The sequence below is a fragment of the Ambystoma mexicanum genome, chromosome 10 (assembly GCF_040938575.1).
Source record: "Ambystoma mexicanum isolate Mex_15411 chromosome 10, UKY_AmexF1_1, whole genome shotgun sequence".
In the NCBI taxonomy this organism is placed as follows: domain Eukaryota; kingdom Metazoa; phylum Chordata; class Amphibia; order Caudata; family Ambystomatidae; genus Ambystoma; species Ambystoma mexicanum.
This window is the reverse complement of record NC_090932.1, coordinates 417,507,626-417,527,047: the sequence shown is the minus strand read 5'-3', so window position 1 is coordinate 417,527,047 and position 19,422 is coordinate 417,507,626. Positions and strand designations below refer to the sequence as shown.

The 19,422-nt window shown below is 45.3% G+C and overlaps 1 protein-coding gene across 1 annotated transcript in view; it reads right to left on the bottom strand.

The window, feature by feature from the left end:
• The window catches only part of DAW1 (dynein assembly factor with WD repeats 1), a 328,433-nt gene that overhangs the window by 110,138 nt on the left and 198,873 nt on the right, over window positions 1-19,422 (bottom strand). The window lies entirely within an intron of this gene.

Here is a 19,422-nt window from a genome sequence, read left to right as displayed (position 1 = left end):
GAAGAAGGTTGATTACTGCAAAAGCCTCTTCCTTAGTCTAGCCTAGAGAGTACCAGAGCTCTAGAGACATTGAGCTTCTGGGGGAAAGTGATGAAAGGAATGATTCAGTTGAGGTGTAGTTGAAAGTGGGCCTTCTTGGCAAGGTCCTGCATATGAGGGAGGAAGAAAAGGAGGAGTCAAGGTTGACTCAAAGGTTTTTGTTTCAGATGAAGGAGAAGGAGGTGAACCCATCGAGGGTGGCCAGAGTGAGGGGAAGAAAGAGGGATAATGAGTCCCAATGGGAAGGATCCCAGTCTTGCTGGCATTGAGGCAGTGATCATTGGAGGCACACCAGGATGGGATGGCAGATAGGCAGTCAGGAATCACGGAGGAAGTAAAGAGAGGATCAGAGTGAAGTTTGAAGAGTTGTGTGTCATCTGCTTAACACTGGAAGTAAGGGGAAAAGGTCAAAATTAGGTGTGCAAGCGGAGCAAGATAGATGTTAAAGAGCCAAGGGAAAAGGTTGGAGCCCTGGGGGGACACCACACATGGCGACAGAGTTGGGAGAGGAGAAAGAGCCCAGGATGTGTTCATTGAGGTTTAAGACAAGCTTGTTTATATAGCTAAATCAAGGGATACACGTTTATGATCTGCGCAAGCCAACAGAAATGAAATAAAGGTGCGTTAGGGTCCCCTTTTAGCTATTCTAAGTACGCACCCATTGAAGCACAGGTTTCAAGGCAAATTCATCCATAAAGAATGCCATGTTAACTCTTCGTGTGCAGCGAAATTGGAAGCAGAGGTTGGATCAGCAAGGATTCTCTGAGCAAAGTTATTTTTGATAACTTGCAGCCGTCTGAAATGGCCCAGCCCCATATATGTCGCCTTTTTTGAAATATGCACCTTACCATCAAACCCTGAATTAAAGCAAACTTCTGTATAGTCCATTTTTTTAGCCAGGGTATTTTTTTTAATCATTTGTAAAGATAGGATGTTTAATATTTCTCTTTGGGTTGCTTGGGATGACATTGAAACTGATTTTTCAGCATTTCCTTTTAAGTCTAGAAAGGTTATAAAAGTTGCACATGCAGTGGTCAGCTGTTATAATGCACAAGCCGTCCGAGCCAAAATAACAGTGTTGCCTGCTCGTTGGTTCACACGCCCTTTCTAAAACCCAACTGGATGTCTGATAAGCTGTGATTTTCCAATATCAAGATTCTAGCGTTGACAGAACACGTCCAAAGATGTTGAAGTGTGAACCTAAAAGTCCGGGAAGGATTGATCCTTTACCATGGCATTTAGGCACCTAGACACAATCGGAGCCCAAAAAGAAAGGGAATGCCGGAATAAGTTGTCCGGGATCCCATCAGAGCCTAAACAATGAATAGGTATTTTTGTGTTAAAGCCTCAGAACCCTCCTCTGTCGGTACATATCCTATAGGGAGTGTACACTTGACGCAAGTACTTGATTAAGTACTGCTTTGCTGCTTCGGTGCTCTGCTCTGCTGCTCCACTGTGCGAGCGTTTTGCCTGCCTGCCAGCCTTTAAGAAAGTGAATCCAAGAACGAACGGCTGTTGTGGACTTTGCTTGACTTGTGGACTTGAGGACTTTGCCTTGTTGATGTAACGCTCACCTGGTATCCACGGGGACGTCACTCAGCCTGTTCGGACCTCTTACGACCTCAAACCCTTCCCTGGAGGCTATTCGACTGGAGACTGGGCCTGAAACACAGGATTGGTAGAGTTTAACTCCCTATTGTCTCTGCTTGAACCCCTTCTTCCCCGGGGTCCAACCCTTCCCTTTGATCCACAGCTCACCTTGTTTTCTTGGATAGTGTGCTCTCCATCCTGCCTTCAGTGCAGGGGCACGTTGATTGATGCGGCTCGTTGCTGCGTAGTTACTTCACTGGCAAGAGTCCGACAGGTAAGTATAATGAGTCTTTTGAACAGTTCTCTAACTTCGTTCCTTTCCTTCCTTAGATGATGGCCGGCATCCGGGGATGGCGGCGTGCTGCTGAGATGAGTAGCGCTGAAGGTGAGTGAGAGCGCGATGCGCAATGCACCCCTTTTGTATTTGCATTGAACTGAGTTCTTTTTCTGTGTCTTTTAGGTGCTGCGACGTTTTCAGCGTGGATGCCGGTTATGAAGAACAAATGCGGTGGGTATGCGCGGTATGTGGCGCCCCTAGAAGTTTCCATGCTAACCTGGAGTGTCTTTTCCCTCTTGCAGATGGATGAGAAGTGCCAGAGGCAGAGTTCCCCCAGAGTGGCTGGGATTTAGGTAAGCGTTTGAAGCTCGTACAGTATTTAAAAATAAGTGAGGATTTGCAGAATACTTACAAATGCCTTTTTTCTGTTCTTTTCCCTTTTCCTTAGGAAACAACGTGCCGGGATGGGAATGACACTACCGAAGATGCCTGCAGAACAGAAGGAGCGATGACTGATGGGCAGAAACGCCGCAAGGTAAGGCGGTTCTTAACGGTGTTCTTGCAGGAGCTGAGCACAGAAGAAAGATGCAGGCCTACTGGGGACCGATCCAAACACGGTGAGTGTCACGCTGCAGGTGCAGAAAACGCAAAGCATGTTTCTCGGCCTAGGTGTGGCTTAAATAGTCTCTGGGTATACCAGGTGCCTCTGGGCTGAACCACACCCAAAAGACTAGACCGCACATGCAGTTCTGAGAACCGAAATATGTGGGGCATCCATCTTGTCCCCATCAATGCACTACAAGTCCAATCCCCAATGTTATCCTATGGGAGTGAGCGAGTCTGGTGCCACAAGCACCAAGTCAGACTCCAAGTGGGTCTTTGGAGGGATGGAGAGGCGCTTGAGGGCCATGTAGGTGATTGTGGCCTGGCTCCAGCCTGACATCTTGGAGGGCTGGGGACATGAGGGGCAGGAATCATGACAGTGGACCTCTGTTTTTTGTTCTTTTTTTGTGTCAGAGTCCCTCCTTTGTTGTCGTCTGCAGTTAAGCAACTGCGCACGCACACTCGACGCGAGTACTTGATTAAGTACTGCTTTGCTGCTTCGCTGCGCAACCAGCGGTCGAGGTATCTCCGACTTTTCCTTTTATTTTTTTCATTTGACTTGATTTACTTTTTTGAGTCGGACATTTAACAAAGTTAAAACTTAATCATTTGAATTAATTAGTCGCAGTGTGAACTTATTTAAACTGGAACTTCCCCGACGTGCCCTTTTCAGGTGCCTTCCTTGTGGCCCTGTGGCCGTCCCCTGTTGCCTCATGGTTTACCCTTTAAAAACCGGCATGCCAGCTTCATTGCATCAGAGGCGTCCACCTACCTTGCTCACATGAGCTTCATGTTTGTCTCATAAGACCATTACTTTGTCTCCTGTAAATGCGGCAGTCAATCCAAAGGGAGTGATCTCATCTGTTCCACCCTTCATGAGCACAGACCCTGCACTCTCTGAGTATTCATTCCACTGCTCCCATAGCCGCCCCTCAACAGGAGCCCAGCTCGAATGCCTCAGCGATTCCTTTGTCAGATAATACAATGCTCCGTACACCACTCCCCCGCTTCACCCACCCAAAGAAAGGAGCAGTGAATACAGCGATGCCCAGAACCTCTTCGCCTTGTATTGATCCTGACCTTTCCATTTAAGCTAGCCAGTGTGAGTCTCCGACTTCCATGCGCCCTGACCCTAATAGTGTTGTGGAACTCACATCAGACTCGATATCATCCACGAGCTCGCCATCTATCTCTTTCGTGTATCCCACCTCACGGGGAGCGCGGGCATTGGCTGCTCTCCCCCCCCCCCTCTCCTCCAACACAAGAACAAGATTCTATCTCAATGCATATTCTCCCTCGACCACTCAACCTAGATACTACCATTCTGGCTGCACCTTCCTTGCCTCCTATGCTTGGCGTCACTTTAGCAGCCATGCAGTTAAACTTGTAAAGTTTATTTAAACTATATGAAAGCTTAGATGCAAACATTTCGGTCCAATTCATTCAATTTCAACAAGTGCTCTCCTCCCTAGAAGCACTTGTACAATCTTCCAAGCCAACCCCTCCCGAAGTCTTGAATGCTAACGATGTTACTACTGATAATATTTCTATCATCACAGTAGGCTCTTAGTTCTCCAGCGCCGCGTTCTCTGCTCGTTCCAACCCTACCAACTATTGTTAACATCATTACCCCTGAGGTAGGAACTAGCCCTCCTGTTGTCTCTGTTCCGCCCAACGCGTCGTGGGTCAGCCTTCCGATATCACCAGCTGGTTCTGAGCCAGTAATAATCACAATCTCTCCACCGGCTATGAGCCCTACGAAAGAGGGTAACCCCTTATCCGTGCCAAATGCCATCCGAAAGAAAAAAATCAATTCCAAGAGTGTCTCGTCCTCCCTCCAATAAGAATTCAAAACATATCACTCTAAGACTTCCTAAACAAACGATGAAATCCTTCTTTCAAACTCTGAAACCAAGTTCTCGGACACACGATTCTGCTGAAGCAAGAACGTGTCCACCAGTGCCGCCTATTGTTGAACCTCCATCTGTTTTACCTACCACACATAATCCACAAGTGCCCGTTCCATCTGTGCCAGTGCTACCAGCACTTCTGAATCCTATTGCCTTACCATTAAAGCAGGTTCCATCAGACTCAGTCTTTAGCCCTCAAAATCCTGTGATGCCTGATTCATTTACTCCGTCTGCAGCCACCTCTTACCCCCCCATTGGATGCCCTTATTCGAGAGCTTGATCAAGTGAACAATGAACAACCCATACAGACGTAGATACTATAGGTTTCACTTCTTGCCCTCTCAGCATGACGCAATCCCAAGTACCACGAACCACAGTAACTTTTTCCCAGACATCATCTGATGCTGCCATGCTCATAAATCCCAAGCTACATGATGTCCATCCTATGCCCACTAGGCCCCTTTCTACAGACACACGGAATTGTCACTCCCTAATTCTGAAATGCCGAGGAGGTAGTTTTGACACCTACGACCTTAACAGATGGAGTGTGTTAAACATCTTCTCAGAGCTTGTGGAACTCGAAGATATTTGCTCGTGTGATATCGAACAAATTGAATTTATTTCTGAGTCCACGTGCTCGATTGTGCGCCTATGGATTCCTTCGGGCATTGTACTAAACACAGTTTGGAAAGCCAAAATGCAATTCTTCAACATGGGCTTTTTATTAGCACAAGACCCTGCGTGCACATCGGTAGGAAATGATGTAAAACAATTGCTACCCAACACTTACCCGAATGAACCAACACTGAAACATGCCCATCACAAATAGCCTTATACGTCATAACCATCATTAACATCTATCGAATGCCATCTTACTATTGCTAGTTGGAACACACAAGGCCATTCACATCTACAGGCGTCCATTGCTAGCCTCCAGGCAGAATATGACATCATAGCTTTACAAGAAACTTGGCTCTTGCACCCACCTGCTTGAACCAACTATGAAATTGCACTACTTCCAGCTATTGCGGGCATCAAGGGGCGTCCGTCTTTGGGCCTTTTGATAAGGGTGAATATGGCAAGGGGTTTCGCTGTTCAGTCATGGACCACAGTTTCTGCTTTTATACAGCTGGTAAAAATTTCATGTCCATCTCATATCATTGCCTTGATCAATATTTACCGCAATCCTTTTGGACTAACTGACTCGTTTCTCTGCAGGCCTTACCAATATCCTGGACTTGATACTAGTCACCCCGGGAATCATAGATACAATTATTGTGGGAGATCTTAATCTAGATTGTCTACACCCCAAAAGGAAAACAACAATTGGAAAGGTCAAGCGGTGGTCAGCATTTATGTTGGAACGTAACTTTCACATGACTAATGGCTCGATTCGTGGTGATATTCCAGCTCACCCAACATGGCACTGAGAGAACACAAGCACTACCATTGATTACATGTATTTGCACTCTAATTTCAACGGACAGATGAACATGTTCCAAGTTATTCCCCAGACGCATAGCGACCAGCACTTGCTTTTGCTAACACTAGTCTGGAACCGTGCACCACTCAACTCTTTTTTCTTACAAAATTTGATTGTCAACACTGCCAAATCTCACTTTTGTTGGTCTGATAACAACCTTTCAACCTTGTCCCAACTAGTTATCTGCTACAATCAGTTTCATCACCCTATCCAGTATACTAATCTTCTAGATACATTCAAGAAATCAGTGAGAAATTTGATCCATCATGAGTCCTCCCACAAACATTCCTTCAATCCACTAGTTAAAGTTAGAAAGAATGAGTACCAACGTAAAAGAAGACTCATTTGCAAACTAAATGAGCCAACTCGCAACCAACAGCTAAAATCTGCTAAATGCAGATATCGCAACTGGATGCATCAACATAAAGCTCACATTATTCAGGGGGGGTGGTGAACACATGCTCAAATTAATAGCAAATAAAAACATTGCTGAAACTTGGGCAATATTTAATCAGTGTGCTCACCAGACCCATGCGGTTATGCAAGTTCTTAATGTAACAGAGGCTCAGTGGATCCAGCATTACACAACTCTATATGCGGATCCGACCTTCTCTAATCTTGCCTATCGACCTGAAGGTCCTCAATCCTGGTTTCTTGAATGTTCTCCGTCCATTCTTGAGGGTTATATTAAGCATATTAGCCGATCGAGAGCCATGGGACCTGATGGTCTCAGTAATTTCATGTTCATATCCAATCCCTCCATGTGGGCAATAATCTTAAACAACCTTTTTCAACAGATCATGACTTCTTGCACCATTCCCTATTCTTGGAAAACTTCCATTATAGTTCCTATCTACAAGGAGGGCGACCGCACCCTCCCCTGCAATTATAGGCCGATTGCATTACTGGATGCACCTGGGAAACCTTTCTCCAAACTCATACTCCGCAATTTCAATCTTTGGACCAAAACCACCCATACCAGAGACCCTTTTCAGACAGGTTTTCTAGCAGGCATGGGCACAAATGTTAACATGCTCTGTCTCAACGCGATCAAGTTTCAAGCGCAAGCCACTAAACAAGCAATCTACTTTGCCTTTGTAGATCTGCACACAGCATTTGACGCCATTTCTCGGCCTCTGCTTTTTGCCAAACTTGCTAGAGACAAATGTCCTTCCACATTACAACAAATCATTCACTCACTACATTGCGAAACTTCAGTTCGCATTAGATTAACCTTAGGAGGATTACTATCTGTGGCTATTCCAACTGCCCAGGGTCTAAAGCAGGGTTGCCTTTTGGCGTCGACAATTTTCAACTATTTTATGCATGACGTCCGGCAGGTCTTTGAGGCGATACCATCTGACTCACCCAAAATCAATAATCATCTGATCCAGACTCTCATGTATGCTGATGATTTGGTATTAATCTCAAAAACCCAGAGTGGCCTTCAAAGTCTGCTTGATGTGTTCAACGGCTACATAATACAAAATGAATTGCGGGTCAACACTTCAAAAACACAGATTGTAATGTACAGACCTTCCAATTCGACTAAGCATACATTTCAATGGACCATTAACCACATCAATTTGGTAGTAGTTCCAAATTACATCTATTTGGGAATGGTGTTTGATGGTAGCAGCTCAGTCACCGGCCACTTAGATGCAGTACAGCACAAGTTAGATACAGCCATTTCACAAACCAAAATTATAATGCATCGTTTTGGTACCTTTACAATGAAGCCAGCGCTGATATACTGGAAACAAAAAGCTACCCCTTGTATACTATATGGCCTGGAATCACAACCACCATGGTCTTCTGCGGTGTTAGATAAAATTGAAGGCAAATTCTGGAAAGCGATTCTTCAACTTCTCCAATGCATTCCAGTGGCTTGGGTGCGCTTTGAACTAGGCCTAACCTTCCCTATACGCGCAGTGCCAGTGGAAAGCCTGTGCCCTCCTTCGTAAATGTTTAGTGTCAACCAAGGAGACCAATCTCCTAAAATTCCTGTCCGATTACATTTTTAAAACGGAACATCACTTTGTCAAATATTGGTTACGTGCCGTCTATACCATCCTGGTGCAAGCAGACGTTACTCTTAACACGCTTAACAATCCGGACAAAGCGAAACATCTTATTTACCGTTGTGATTGTATTAAGACCAGATTTCGATGTCTTCAAAATAAAACTGCCATCCCTGAAAAATTCAGACACAAAAGCCTGGGATCCATGAAACCATACCTCCTCAGGTTTCCTTCTAAAAAAACACGCTCAGGAATCATAAGGCTGCGCTTCAACTTGTGGCACACTAGAGAACTATTGTGCAAGCGTAAGTACATCGAGTTGAAGTCATCCTTTTGTCGATTCTGCTCAGATACCAAGGTGTTTGAAACTCTAGAACACATTGTGTCTCTATGTCCAGCTTTAATCCATGAACAATTGAAATATTTCTCTGGTCACTGCAATCATTTGAGAATTTTGGACCCAGTTGAGAGGTGGTCCACATTGTTGTGTACAACAAATGTTTCTCTACAAATTGCAACAGTTCATTTTCTTCATGCAGTGAATCTCACTTGTTAAGCTGTTTATGCATTTGTGTTGAAAGTTGTAAACCAATCTAATTCCTCTTTACAACCAACTGTTTTAGCCAACTAATTGTGTAATTGAAAATACTTTTTTGTTTGATGTACTTTATTTAGAATTGCTTTGTATTTCTCCATTTTGAATATTTTAAACTGTAAAGTTTTGTATTGAAAAGTTGATTAAATTCAACAATATCAATAAAAAAATAATAGGGAGTGTAACATATACCCAAGCCTGGTATGAAATGGTACAATCTAGGCAAAGGGCACCTCTCTGTAATAACTAGATCCAGTTGAGATTCGTAACCAAAATCTTTTGGAATCATGCAGAGCAGAGGCCCGCTTGAGCTCTAACCAGAACAAAATGTCCAATTCTAATTTCCTGTTACGTATGGCTATTTTATAAGCCAACCTAGCTTCTGTGATTAGACCCTTGGATATAGAGGGTTCTTTCAAAACTCGCAACATATTGAGATTTGCTAGCATACATGTTTGATCGAATCAGCTCTTCATGGTCTAAGGGGCCTTCCTTTGGTTAAAAAACAAATCTCATAATGTACTCTCCACCTCTGCAAATAGCTGCCTTGTAGCAGCACTGGTAAGAGCTGGAGATAAAAGCAAGCTCAAATGACTCAGATTTGGGTGCTCCATTCTTAGCAAGGCCCGCCTTTCCCTAGGCGATGCAGGACACTACCATTGGAGCACTGTGGCTTTCTTCAAGATAACACTGCACCAGCACAGTCTTTGCTAATTACGTTAGAGATAAAACAACATGGCCAGCTTCCAGAAAGGGTAGGTCTGACCACTGAATGGAAGATAAGTGTGTGTTCACACAGATGTATATGCGAAAGCCGAGTAGTGGAGTAGTAAGAGCAATGTGGAACTAAATTATGTCTCGCAGCAATGCAAGACAGATTTGAGACCAGGAGAGTGACACTGGGGCAGACCTAGGGCTGAAAGCAATACAAACATTTGTTTTACAGTGGGAATGCTGGCATATTTTTGTGGGACACTAGCATCATGAAAAATGTGTTCTACAGGGCAAAGCTGATATTTTGTTGGGCCCATTTAGCACGAAAACCCGGAGGGGAGCCTAATCCGGGCTTCTTGGCTGACCAGAATGAAATGGGTGCAGTGCGGGCATCTTGTAATCACAGCTCTCAATCAGCGCTGGTGACAATAGCATGTAAATGTGTTTCACATGGCGATACTGGCATGCAATTCCGAGCACTGCGCTACCAGCATAAAAAAAGTGTGTGACAGTTGCCATAAGACCAATGTTCTGCTTAGGACACAGGCAGCATGAACATGTATTAAAAAATGGCCCCGTGTAGTCTTGGGATCGTGGAATTCATTCGATTTTTTTCCATGTATTCACCTACAGAACCAATTACAAATTGTACTTTTTTTAAACCAATTTTCACATAATTTTGTGTTGCAAAAAGCAGCAATTTTACAGATCTCTGACAGAGAGCTCTCAGCCTTATGTTCAGGCTTGCTTGCTGGATGTGCTGGGGACATTGGGAAAACAGAAAAACATCCATAGCTCCATGTTTAATTGGAAAGCACTGCATAGGATAAATAACCAACATTTAGCTCATAGAATACTTTCTATGTAACGCGCATCATGCATAGCCTGTCCAAGAACTCCTAATGAAAGGGAATTACAAATCTAGAAGGTAGTTACACAAATACCATGTTTTTAGCATTCCTAATGAAGAACGAAATGTCGATTTAAAAACCAATTAACACCTTTCGGTTTTATCTACACCCATCCAAGAAAAGTAATTTATCACTGACAATAAGTGCTAGCGTACATCAGTGACCACATGCCAAGCATTATGCTGTGTGATCAAAAGATAATTATGCACATCTGTGGCTTCACCTGAACCTAATCACTAACAGTTCTCACCGCACAGGCTTATCAGCCAACAGCAGCGCAAATGAAAATGCAGACCAGCCCCCTAAAGTGCAAATGAAATGTTTGTGTAAATAAAAAAAAGGCACGGTAATTCTTAACCAATCACTGGAATCTAATGCTGTAGGTCATTTCAAGCCATGAAATGAAAAATGCTTCCATCTGAAGACCGTGGACGAGAGAAGATTATAAACGAGGCGAAACAAAAAAAACACACACACACACCCCCACACCCACCGCCCATCCCCCAAACCCTCACCCACCCCCACCCACCAAACCTTTCCCACTCCCACCCACCAACCCTTTCCCACCCGGTCTGAGAAAAGGCCAAGGAATGCTTTAGTGATTGCTAAGCGACTAAGGTTAGGTAGAAGGAAGCCGATGCATGTGGGATGACGCAGTAAAGGAAAGTAAAATGGCCCGAAAAAAGGGGATAATAGGTGTCACTGTGTGACCCATCACTAGATCAAACATACATTTAAACATTAGGTAGACCCTGCGATGCAACCTCGTACAACAGATGCAAAAGGTACCGTTTAATATATAGTGCAAGATCCAGCAGATGCAAGGGTTCATTTCGCTTTATAAACTTGGAATTAAATGTCAAAAGCAGAAAAAGAGCTTCATCCAGAACGTTAAACTTTCATGCAAAAGAATTTGGAAGTGATTGAGGAACATTTCAAGAAAATGCCATGAGTGGACATCACACTACCAATAAAATAACAGCAAAGGACATCACACAATTAGTGATATAACCTGACCTATGAACCCGATTACATAGGAAGCGAAATGACGGGTGTAAAAGCAAGGCCGCACTGCAAATTGCAATGTACTGCCATAGTTGTGCTAAATATTTGGATACTTCTTTAGCAGTGCTGGTGATTGAAGTACACACACTGGAAAGAAAATACAGCTCACACTGTCGTAACCTCTTTCTCCCCTGCGCTCTCGCCACTCTTATTTCGATCACAGCAACTTCAATGGGGCCATTTGAGAGTACTACAGTCATTATCTCATCCAGCCTTAATTGAAAAGGAGGGCGAGAGGGAAATCTCACATGTGGCAGTACGTGAGAGCACAGTCAAGAGCGTGAGAGGTCACGTGCCTGAGTGTCCACGTGTATGTGTGTGCGTGTTAGAGCATACTGGTGAAGTCTGGAGGTCAGGAAGTTTACATCAAGAAACTTTCTTTCACATGTTTGTATAGGCCAGTATTTAGGGTGATTCCTTGAATACAATATCAATATTATGATTTCAAGAACTAGTACTTCATCGAATTGCATTGCTAAAAACGCAAGTTATGTCAGGCATAAGTTAACCCTAAAGAGATCTGTAGACTTGCAAGTCTGACTGCAAAGTAGAAGACTGTAGAGGCATATATTTCACTAAGTGTATATAATATAGTCATTTTGTAAGAGCAAAGACAAATCTAGAAACTCATTCGAGTCAATGGCTTTTCAGCATCCAGGGAAACGAGTAGACTAGATGAAAAATGGTAGTTTGTAGCCAACTGCAACTTTGTCGTAGACTGTAAAAGTGGTACAGTGAATGGAAAGGAGTTAGAGATCGGGAAGTGTGTTCAGCCCCAGCGGTAAAGCCCTATAACTAGTAGGACATACACGGTATTCATTCATGGATTGGATACCATTGACATTGTTCAAAAGTATATTAGCATGGTTGTTATTATGATGCAGCTTTCATTAAGAATGAATACAGTGCATAATGCTGGAATTTAAGAAGCTAACCTAATCTCAAGGCAAGGGCGCAGGTGTTGCGGCCCGTTTTTTCTCCTGTAGCAGCCCAGGAGGGCCACCGTATCCTTGGAGGGGAGGCCACGCCCCCTCCCTACTTAACCTCCAGTATATCCCCGCAAGGCCGGAAGCCCGAGGTGGTGCAAGGGCCCGTAGGGTGTTCGGCGCCTGGAGGGAGAGGCGTGAAAGTCAGGCCAGCGCAAAAAGGAGTAAGGATTATGCGAACCCAGTGTGTTGGCGGCCAACCCTGGATGGACTGGACTAGACTAGACCGGGACCAGTCTCCGAGGTGAGCCAGCTAGCCACTGTGGTGCACCTTTAGTGTGGGGGGGGGCCACGGCGGGGGAAGGACACAGTGTTTGGTGCCGCAGGTGGAGAGCGGCATTTCCTGTGTTGGCTGTCGGACGGGGCAAAAAGGAAAGTAAGTGCAGGCAAGTGTTTTGCACCTGTGACTGCTCAGGACTGTTTCCCAAAAGGTGTAGAGCCTGTGAAGTTTGTTGGGGTTCTCACTCAGCATTTAAGTTCAGTTTTCTTGGCCAGCTCCGGGGGATTTCATCATGTCCCTACTAAAGTAGTTGAGGTCATTTAAGGGCCATGCTGTGCCAAGGAAGCTGGCCAGGAAACCGGCCAGCTCTTTGCCATCTACCCCGCCCATGTTCTGTTCCGAGTCTGCCACTAAAGCTTCCAAGTGTACCCCAGCACAAAAGCTCCTGGCTGTCAAGAGAAGTTAACTGGGAGTAACAGCTAAAGCAAAGACCCATATCTTGGTCCACCTGTACCCAGATATTGACCCTGCATATCGAGCGTCCATCCACACCATGGAGGGTATGAAAGCACCCACCCAGGAACCCAATTAGGGGGGGGAACCCTCCAGTAATTTGGCTAGCCTCCCAAGTCTGAACCACAAAGACTTTGCCTGTCAAACTCTGCCCGCCACCACTGGGAACCCAGATGCTTTGCCTTCAGCCAATGCACCTGGCACTGGCATAGTGGGGGCTTGTGGCGTGTTAGTCCTCCCACCTGCATACCTGGCACCTGTTGTACCTGTCACCCCCCCCACTTAGCTCGCCCCTTGCAAGTCCACTTTTGCCCCTTGTTCTCACGTTCATAGCGGGACCTACTCTCGACTGTCCTTCCCCAGTCACTGTTGCTGCCACTCTGGATCAAATGGACTCAGAAATTGTTGGAGCAACCGAAGATAAGCTCCTGCCCAGTCCCATCTGCAGCTCCTAGAGCGAGAACCTACTTGCAAAGATCTCAGGGTCCAGTTCTTTTCTTCACTTAACCCCATTTAGGGCCCTCAAGTCCACCATCCACAGCAGTTATCCCTCCTCTGCTCCATCACTCAAGGAGGTGCATACTGTCGGAAGCTGCCCCTGCGCACAGGTGCTCTCTGAACTAGCAGTCATTAAAGAACTGCTTTTGGTACTGATTGATGCCCAGGGGAGGAGTGGGGAGGGGAAGGATGGAGTGGACTCGCTGGGGGAGTCTACCAGCATGCCTCATGTTGGTAAGGGACCCAACCCCCCACAGCAACCTCTGAACACTGCACCCTGCAAAAGGACTGTCAATGCATTAATGAGCTCTGCTCCGGATGACCAGTTGATGCACCACGACGCTGATAGGGGACACCCCACTGGTTGAATCAAGCCAACTCTGTTGGTGGACTGTGACAAAGCTCCCTGATAACCAATCCTCTTAGGGAGAGAGGGATTGGAGCACGTGGCTATTGTTCTAGGGTGCGCAGCTCCAAGAGTCATGTATATGGGGGAAAATAACTGCTACTGTTTTCCTGCATGGGGTACCTAAACTGCCTTTGGGCAGGTGAGAACCAAGGGCTGCCCTTTCTAATAAACGTCTCCACTGGCTTCGTACAGTTGGGAATCGTCCCTTTGTGGCCAGGGAGGCTGTGGTGGTGTGTGTTAGATTGGCCGGCGAGGGTACAAACCCCTCAGATTCTGTTAAACTGATTTTCAGGAATTATCAAATGGCCAGGGAAGTCCTGAGAAGATCTGAGGGTTATACGCGGGCCCCGTATAGTGGATTGCAATCAGCTCGCTCCTCTATGTGGGAGCTGTGGCTCCCCCTGGAACTGTCACACATAGTAATGTCCTGTCTGGAGCGAATTGTACACCTCTGGTAAAAAGGCCTGCGGTGGGTTGTGACTGAGTGCCAAGTGTGGGCAATCAGTCTTGTGACTCTCTGGACTAGTAAAGGGACAATGTGGGATGTAATGGGGACCTTATGGTTGACTCTTTTCTCCCTCCCAGTACCTTTTGATTTATTGCATTTGGATATGGAGCATAGATTGTAATTCCTTTTATGTGTTGTGATTTTGTTTTTCTTGTGTTTGGTGGATTTTTGAAATTCGAATAAACTTGACTGACTGACTGACTGATCTCAATCAAAATACATGGCCAAGGTGCACAGTTTAATATTAGACATAACAAAATTATATCAGTTCATCAGTGATCAATCAGTTTCCATGACAAAACTGTATACAAGTGACTATTATATAGAGGGGTTCAGAGTTCTATCTGATCGGCAACTCTATTGTCACTTTCATGGTCTATGATGCGACTAAAAAACAAGGGGAAATATTCCACTTCGGGGTTCAGACAGCCATGTACAAATGTATGTTGTATATGGGTAATGGTTTGGAGCCTCAGAGATGAAAGGTAGGGTCCTTTCCTTTAAGATGGCCATCACTTCCTGTTTTGGCACGGGTGCTGGGAAGAGTCAGTGAGAGCGACAATAGGAGGAACCAGAGAACGGTTTGTTGAGGCTATGGAATAAGGTAGATGTGCAAGTGCATGATACAACTCGAGAGAAATGAGACTTTCATATTCCACTGTGTTAGGGAGAATTCTCAATAAATGTGCCAATTCCCTTCACCTTAGAGACCCCCAGCAACTTTGCTGGATTTTTAGGACTTGATTGTTTTACCTGGAGAGAGTGTGAGCCTTTTTTCCCACTCATGTATTTTGATGTATGTCTTACTCGTGTTCTTTGATTATGGGGTTTTAGACAACTCCACAGGCATCTGCTTTTCATGTGCGTCACACAGCACCCTCAGTGCAGCGACACAGGGAAGCCTTTTAAGCTCTCCCAAGGTTTAAACACCTTCTCTTGGATAAACTACTGTTTCCCAGAGAAAGTAAAGTGAAATTGACTACCATGATTTTTCACAACCGCGAACACCGGTTCGCGTTAAATCGCAGGAGCCATGTTTTTCTGAGCCTCCTTTGTTTAAACAGGTCCCGGTCTTTTTTTTGCCATTTCATTGTGAAAAGGTCCTTCTAGAGTTTGTCTCTGCGCACCAAACCATGTATGGTCCCTTTGTTCCTATGCCTTTGGCAGGCTTCAGGACTGAAGACCGCCTCTGGCGCCGGAGTGTCTGGGGTGGGCAGGAAGTGAGGGAGGTGCCCGAAACTCCCTGCGCTTAGTCTCCTAGGAGACCCAAATGCACTCTGGCATGATTGGCTGGCTGACTGTCTGGCAAGGACAGCCACCCTGCTGGGTGAGTGGCAGCTAGGCTGGAATGAATGGGAGAAAACTGTTTAAAAAGAGAGACTCTTGGCTTGGAAGGCAAAGTCGACCACTGGAACGAAAGAACCGAAGAAGAGCTGGAAGAAGATGGCTGCTGCAACTCCTGGACCGTTGGTTTGCCCGGTGAAGCCCTGCTGCAGGTCTGAATCGGCAAGTTCATCTCGACAGGGAAGCCCTTCAAGGACGACTTCTCACTTTGAGTTGGTGGGACCAATCAATTCATAAGTCACCTGGACACCATTCTTGGAGCTGGTTGTATTTTCCTCAGAGTGCTGCAGGAAACCGAATAGCCATGGAGAGGGACACCAGTTTGTGTGCTTGACGACAGCGACCGGATTCGAAGATTTGCTTTTGCCAGCTTTTTGGACCAGTCCCCATGCAGTGCAGGAGTCCCCTGGCGTCCTCCCTCTTGTCCCCACGACTGAGGCTCAGGAACAGCGAGATCTGCAGAAACTGCCAGAAACCAACGCCTTCAGCTGCATCTTTTTCTTCATTGAAAGGTACTGTGAAAAAACCTGACCGAGAGAACTTGCCTCTCACCGCGAAAGTGCTTGAAACTTTGGCAACCTGCAGGACTAGTCAGCTTGTGACCCGGCATATGAATCTTTCTTTTAAACTACTTCTGAGAACTTTGGCAAAGACTGTTCCATTTAACTTCCAGAACTGCTTTATTCGATACGAGACTTTAGCCCATTGACTTTGGCCTAACTAATTGCATTGAATCAGCTCCTCTGGCGAACTCAAATTATTTGCCCTGTTTAAGAGTAACTGTAATATCCTTTTTATTAACTTATGCCTTTTTGCTCCTACTTCAAATGCTCTGAATGCCATTTTGCTCCTCCTTCAAAGTAGTTTAAATGCCTCAGGATCTGATGTTGTGAAGTACGGGGTATATTTTTGTGTGATATAGATTGCCTCCTTCTGGTGCAGTGGTCTTCAAACTTTTTTGGCCTGGGCCCCCCTGAGCAAAGTTTGGGCAGGCCCGGCCCCCCAAAAGTGCCAGATAGACAGTATGTAGAAATCGCTATGAACTTTTGCGTGCCGTCACCGCACCCTATTCCCAGTACAGACCCTGGGCTCTCCCCACCCTACTCCCACCACTATCCCAGTGCTGCCGCCCATCCTGCTCTCACCACAGTCCCAAAACACAAGCATACACACATCCATACACATTTAAATAAAAAGTAAATCGCCATAAACGTATCTTCTGTAGGGGCCTGCGTGTGGTTGCTAAAATGCCCCGCTCCAGGTTGCTCTGCCCATATGTGTGAGGAGCCACAGCAGCACCCCCTCGCACATACATACATGCAGTGCTCCAGTCAGCATTTCCAATGAGCTATGCAAGGCTGGCGAAGCAAAACTCCCCCAGCGTTGCATGGCTCAGTGATCATGTGCAGCTGGGGAACTGAACTGTCAAAGGCAAACAGTGGGCCTCATTACGAGGTGGGCGGTAAGGGATTACCGGCACCGGTAAGGGCACTGGTGCCGGTAATCCCTTACCGCCCTACTACGAGTTCCCTTTGCGGGTCCTTCCGTAACGCCTGGTTTTTGCAGGCATCAAGGACGGGACCCGCAAAGGGATACCGGGGTCAATAACGGTACCGCAATTTGTGGTACCGTTATTGCCGCCTTCCCCCTTCCCATTGAGCCCTATGGGGGCTCAAATGGGAATGGGGAATGGCCCTGGTTAATGGGGAATTACTGGTCCCTCCGAGCTCGGAATGGACCGGTAATTGCTCCATTCCCCAGGCTGGAGTTGGAACGAGTTTGGAGGCAGCCATGCCGCAAATAGCAGCATGGTTACCTCCAAACTCGTAATGAGGCCCAATGTTTCCCCTTTGACAGTTCAGCCAGCCTAGGAGCACTCCCTCAGCTGGAAAATGCAGCTCAGGGAGTGCTCAGTGTTTCACTGAGCTGGCTCCTCGGCTCCTCCATAATGGGTGAGGGGGCCAGTGGGTGGACGCCCCCTCACCCATTATGGAGGAGCCGGCAGGCGTGGACTGGCCTATAGGGCAATAGGGCGATGACCGTACCAAAAATGCAAAATGCTAGTGTAGGCCAGTCAAAATGGGCCACTTTATGAGACAATGTGGGCCAGTTTGAGGAGTTACTTCACTATGCAGCTAGTAGTTTTGACCATTGTTCCTGAATAAATATTCTTTAAATATCACAATTTGTTTACATGTCAACAAAAAACAACCCCCTGGGTACTATTCAAACAGTCTGTGACTAAAGGACTGAGTATCCATTTGCAACTGCTGGCCATTTTTTCATTGGTACCCAAGACCGTTTTATGGTCCAGTCTGACCATGTGAGCTGCCCCCTCCCATTTCCTCCAATCTAAAAAAAGAAATATATATATATATATATTTTTTTGCATTTCATACTGGGCTCTGGCGCCCCCCCTAGGAGGCGATCGTGCTCTGTTCTAGTGAATGTTTTCTAACTGACTGTGTAATAAAAAGTGCTTTACGAAGAAATCTTGAGTATAAGTGTTTATCTGAATACTTGTAATTATAGACCTCCGTGTAACATCCTTACAGCTCACATTCCCTCTTGAGATAAGCCTGACTGCTCAGCAGCGCTACCACAAAACTGTGTAGTACAGACTTATACCAAAGGTTGGTTTTGCTTACACATGTAGTCTTAGTTGTGTGTAGTGGTCCCAAAGGTTACTGCATACAAACTCTGCCTAACACACTGCAGTGGTAACAGCGAGGAATTGTGCCCTTTGGTTTCAAGTGTATTGCATAATAGGCTTCAATGGAAGCCATATAACACAAACCTGAATTGCTTCTCATTTTACATCTTTTATGAATCGCTTCCTGTGACTAAGAAAGAAAAAAACAAAAATTGCAGGTCGAATAAGTTAGTTTGCTAAGACGGATGTTTAATAAGCAAACTGTTCATTTACAAAAAAACTTATGTTATACCTTGAAAAAGATACATATTATGGGTGCAATAACAACTATTTAGCAAAGCAGACAAAAAGGTCACTTCATTCGAAAAACAAAACTGGTTTCTTGCATTGATCTGGCATTGGTGGCTTTCTGTTGCCAGGAGCACACGGAGAAGAACCATCATTGGCCAGGAGCACCATCTTTCTATGCCAGTGATTCCTCATATTGCGTTTTACAGCAGTCTTATGTCAGATTTTTTAAAAAAAAAATGTATTGGCTTGATTTGGTTCTGAAATATAGCACTTAACATGATATACATTCTTTCATGTCAACCTTGTTACTCAGTTAAGGTTTTGTTCATTAGATTTAAGTTCATCAGTTCTTCTAAACATTTCTAAAACTAATTTCACCAAGGCTAGAGTCAGTGGTATTGGATTTCCCGACAACAGTTTCTGACACCATTCTTCTGTTGATCTCCAGCCATATTTTTCCATAAATTCTATAATCAGGCTAGTTCTTTTCTCCTTCATGGCTGGACAAAATAGGACCAAGTGTTTTAAAGACTCAGTTGAGGGCTGGTTCTCACACAGTCTACACATGGCGTTGGACAGACCATTTCTCTGGCGTCTCAATATTTCAGCAGTTGGGAGTAAGTTTAGTCTAACTCTCAAATTGGTCCCTATAGAACCAGTTTGGGAATTGAACAAGGTACTTTGGCAGGACGTTCAACTTCCTTGCTTCATTAAATGGTTTCCCATAAAGTTTCAATGGCTGCCTTTAGTCTTGTGTCGATCCAGTCTTATGTACAATTTATTTTTGATTTT